This window comes from Cynara cardunculus, unplaced genomic scaffold (genome assembly GCF_001531365.2).
Source record: "Cynara cardunculus var. scolymus isolate 2C unplaced genomic scaffold, CcrdV1 Un_Scaffold_4990, whole genome shotgun sequence".
NCBI classification, from domain to species: domain Eukaryota; kingdom Viridiplantae; phylum Streptophyta; class Magnoliopsida; order Asterales; family Asteraceae; genus Cynara; species Cynara cardunculus.
In genome coordinates, this window is record NW_020202182.1 from 24,121 (window position 1) to 29,435 (window position 5,315).

General features: G+C 35.1%; 1 non-coding gene across 1 annotated transcript; it reads left to right on the forward strand.

The window, feature by feature from the left end:
* The first annotated feature begins 4,148 nt into the window (after positions 1–4,148).
* LOC112504253 lies at positions 4,149–4,255 on the forward strand. Its single transcript, XR_003068156.1, has one exon. It is a non-coding gene; the product is annotated as a small nucleolar RNA R71 (small nucleolar RNA).
* Positions 4,256–5,315: the final 1,060 nt, after the last annotated feature.

The following is a 5,315-nucleotide window of genomic DNA, read 5'->3' on the forward strand; positions in this document are numbered from 1 at the left end:
AAATTAAATTACTACTAAATAAATATTACTAACTAAAATTAATCTAAGACATGATGTAAAGTAAGAGATTAGACATAAAGTAGCACTTGAGTACTAGATGTGACAAATGAAAGCATGGAAAGAAGAGAAGTTTGACTTTGAAGAAACTTGCAAGACAAGTAACAAAAMTTGCAACACAAGTTTCGTTACAAAGACCGAAAAGTTACTTGCAAAGTCTTAAGAACAGATTATTTAGTCTATGTAAATTTGTCGTGAGCCACAAAGGATGAAATCCAGTGTAAAGAAACAGAGATCGACTAATTCGTAACTGTAACGAAAGTCAGAAAACGTATCGTAACTTGGAAATAAAAACAGAAATGAGATGAAGATTAAATAMGAGCACTTGAATTAAAACTAGAGAGAGCAATCACAAATTTACTTCACAAAAATTGGTTCTTGGTTGGGAGCAAGAAAACCGAAAACAATAATAATTAGAGAGCAATTGTTTCTAACTCAAAGATTGAGTGTAAAAAAGTGTGCAAGTGGGTGTTTAAAACAAAGCCTTAAGCCTCTATTTATAGGCTAAGGAAGCTTGCACAATGGGAGCCACCTAATAGGACAAAAAGTGCTACAAAAATGGGCTTTGACCAGGCCCAAGGCCGTTGACCAAGCAACTTCAAAGGAGCAGCCCAAGGAAATTCGGCCCAGGCAAAAGGTGCAGCTCACGGCCTGGTGCTATAGGACTCTGCCACACCTACTCCTATAGGACTGCTGCAGGATTTTACCCAAAAATCATCAAAAACCTGCATAAACAAGGAATTAACATAAGATATGACATAAAACTACTATTATATAAAGATGACATAAAAAGACTCCATTACGACACTAATGGGCAAATAAAACAAGTGAAAATGGTTAAGAAAATGATGTAATAAGGTAATAAATTAACACTTATCACACCCCCAAACTTGAATTGTTGTTTGTCCACAAACAACAGAAAATGACAAATTAAAAGACTCAAATTCCTAATAAACAAAACAAAAAAACTTGAGCATAAGTATTCAATAGCCAAAGTATGCATATTTTTGAATTTTTTTTTAATGAAGATGTTATACTCTTGACTTGATGCTTGATATCCATAGCCCTTCATAAACCTAGCTCCCCCAAACTTAAATCTATCATATTGTGAAACCATAAGCTAGCCTATATTTCTTTTGCTATACTAGATTCAACAGATAGTTTGGGACTTTGAATTGGGCTTTGCATTTGGCTTTTTCTTTTTAATGCATGCCTTTTACCTCATCTCACTTTTTCACTCCATAGCACAATTTTACTGCTATGCATCTCATATTGAGGTATTTTGAACACTTTGGTCCTTTTCAAACATTTTGGTGTACTTTGACACTCTTTTGTATGCACAAGACATGGAACTTTGTTCCTTTGTTTGTCTTTTGGTCTTAGTGCATATGTTTCATGAACTCTATAAAGTGTTTGGTACTTTTAGGACCCTCCCCCAAACTTAAGGGAAACAATGTCCTCATTGTGAGTGTAACAAGGCTACAAATTGGCCAAATTGAAATGAAAGCCCAATTGAATCAAGTTCAAGCTTTGGAAATGGTTGGCTAGTTCTAGAGGCTCAATTAAAACAAAGATGGTTTAAGCTTTGGTTTACTGTGGCTATGGCATCAATTCAAGCATTTGTACAACACATTCATTAGTTATTCTATTTTTGGTGCATAGATGGCCAAAAGAATATATGCTACTAAAATCAGTGCCCAAAATCCTAGATTGAAACAAAAAAGCAAAGATGATTAGTCACAAGTGTGACTTGATCATTTTAAAAATAAAATGACTCAAAGCTAAGCACAATTGAAATAGAAAAGCAAAGATAATCAAGCATAAGCATGGTATGATTTTCTTAAATGAAAAAGGCACAAAAACATATAAGAGAGGGACTGTCTCTTATGATCACAACAAATACCGACACCGAAATATTTTAAAATAACAAATAAATAAACACAAGTTAAACATAAAAACACAGAGTATGGTAAGAAGGCAGAACCTGTCCTACTCAGATTGAGTAGGAGAGTTAGAATGTTGTTGTAAAACTGAGGTTGAGATATCTGATAGTGGGAGAAACTTGTTAGAATATTTCTCTCTCCATTTATGCTTCAATCCTTTCCTCTGTATGTCCTTTACTCCTTTCTCATGAGTTGAAGATTTAATGGAACAAATATGGGAGCATTCGTCACTCCCATCAGGGTACCTAAGGGAATTAAAAACATTAAAAGTCACTTTTTGATTTTGGACTCTTATGGTTAACTCTCCCTTCTATACATCTATCAGGGTTCTTCCAGTAGCTAGGAAAGGTCTTTCTAAGATAATGGGAATGTCTTTGTCAGCTTCAAAGTCTAGGATGATAAAATTAGCTGGGAAAATAAACTTATCAACCTGAACTAAGACATCCTCAATTTTTCCTTTAGGATAGGCTATGGACTTTTCAGCTAATGGTAGAGTCACAGTGGTGGGTCTAGCTTCACCTATGCCTAGGGTATTGAAAACACATAAGCATGAGGTTTATACTAGCACCTAAGTCACATAGAGCTTTTCCTATCTCTTTTCCTCCAATTGAACAAGGGATTGTAAAACTACCAGGATCTTTCAACTTAGGAGGGATTTTACTGGACAACAAAGCACTGCACCCTTCAGTCAGATCTACAGTCTCATACTCAGTCAATTTTTTCTTTTTACTCAAAATGTCTTTTAGAAACTTTGCATAACTTGGCATCTTCTCAACAGCCTCAACCAAAGGTATGTTTATATGTAACTGTTTAAAAACATCAAGAAACTTTTTAAATTGTAATTATTCCTTTTGATTCCTTAATCTTTCGGGATAAGGAATATAAGGAGTGACTGCAATAGGAGAAGTAGTCTTTTGAATAGTAGGTGCTGAAATGATGTTCAAAGGTGGTTCTACAATAGATTCTGATTCAGTTCTACAAGGGATTATAGGACTGGGCTGGACAGCTATTGAGGGACTGCCACCAGATTGTGACACATCCACTACAATACTTTCTTTGGGTGCTAGGGTTTTCTTGGGTTCATCAGGAAGTAGTAATGGAAATTCTAATCTTTTTGGAATGGTTGTAATATCAATGGGCTTAACTATGAGTTTAGGTCCATTGATACTATCTGACTAGTTTATATTAATGGTAGTAATAGGAGATAGTACTGGGGTAACAAAATCTGGTACCACAATTTTCTTTTCAGGCTCTGCTTTGCTTGGTTCTTTTTGTTCTTTTTGGGGATTTTCTATTAAAGTCTTATTACTCCTCAATCTCACAACATTGACATGCTTTTTTCCTTCTCTCTGAGGTGTCTCTGTATCACTAGGTAAAAAGCCTATCGGTCTTTGTCTCATTTCCAAAGCTACTTGTCCAACCTATTTTTCAAGGTTTCTAATTGAAGCCTGAGTTTGGGTTATGAACCCTTTCATCATTGCTTCCAAGGAAGTAGATGAATCAACAGGCTGATATGCAGTATTTTGGAAAGAGGGTAGATGACTTTGTTGTTGTAAACCTGTTTGCTGGTTGAAAATCAGTTGGGTAGAGTGTTGTTGGTAAAAATTGGGTTGGTGATTGTAGGAATCACTTTGATGTTATTGAAAACCAACAGTTTCATTCAAGGTTCGAGCATTCTAGAAAAAATTTAGGTGTTGTTGCCACCCTGCATTATAAGCTTGAGAATCAAAAGAACCCCTGTTTTGATTTTCAAAAAAATTAACTGACTCTGGGTTAGATGCACATTGATCAAATGGATGACCTCCTCCACATAACATACATGCTATAGAATTGACAGTAGGATACGATGTTGCATTAATAGTTCGCACATTTGGGCTAACATTCATATTCTTAATCATGTCATTTGTAGATGTGAGTTGTGTTGTAAATGCATTATATGCATCTACTTCATGTATCCCAACTGTATTATTATGTATTAATGCATGTGGATCAGCCCAATATCCATTATTATTTGAAATTTTCTCAAGCATTTCATACCCATCATTATAAGTACAAATTGTGAAAGCTCCTCCTACAGTAACATCAAGCATTTGCTTAGCAACAGTTGTTAAACCATTGTAAAACATCTCTAGCTGGATACAGTAAGGAATGTCATGGTAAGGGTATTTTCTCAACAACTCTTTGTACCTTTCCCAAGCATCAGGTGTTGCTTCATTATCCATTTGTCTAAACAAACATATTTCATTTCTGGATTCAGCGTTCCTGTTGGGAGGAAAATATTTTCTCAAAAATTTCTTTACAAGGTCATTCCAAGAGATTATGGAATTTGGTTGTAAAGATTTAAACCATAATTTTGCTCTTTCCCTAAGAGAAAATGGAAATAACTTCAGCCTTAAGGCATCATCAGACACTCCAGAGATAAGAAAACAATCGGTTATTTCTATTAAAGATTTTAAGTGTAAATGAGGGTCTTCAGATGGCAAACCACTAAACTGTCCATTAGTCTGCAACATCTGAAACATGAAAGGTGTGAGCTCAAAGTGAGTTGCTTTAATGTATGGACTTAGTATTCCTGAATTTAATTGACTAAAAACAGGAATAACATAGTCCATGATTCCTCTATCCCGAGAATCAGCAATATGTATGATGTTCTCCATAATAGTAACAGGTGGTAGAAAAATTAGCTTTTATGAACTTTACTTTAAAAGAAAAACTTTAGCGCGCTATCCCCGGCAGCGGCACCAAAAACTTGCTCGTCGGTTTATTCAACCTTAGATTTCAACACAAAAGTAGAACTTGGTGCAAGTATACACATTGAACTACTGTCGTCTCGTAACAAGTAATAATGGTATAAGTACCAGATATCGTTCCCACAGAGATAGCTTGTAAAGTTATTTCAAAATTCTAGTTTATAAAAACTAATATCAGATGGAGAATCGAGGGATTTGATTTATCTAAAATTGGGTGATTTGATTAACAAATAAGGAAAATATCAGTCTTAAGAAGAAGCACAGGGTGCAACAGTTGATTAAAACATTAAACAAATGATTCAGCAAAAAGGTGACATAACATTCCTGTCACAATTATCTAAAATCAATAAATGATTTTATATAACAGTCACAATATCAACTATCGGGTCAGACGGCCTCCCAAGAGTACACACCGGTCAACGTGCTATCGATACGATATCATTTATGTTAGACGTCGTGAATCCTAGCACAATACAGTGTTACCATCCTACACGTAGGAGTATATGTTTGTCAGACACTAAAACTATTTATAGCCTTCTCCTATTACCTCAGGTTTTGAAAGTCA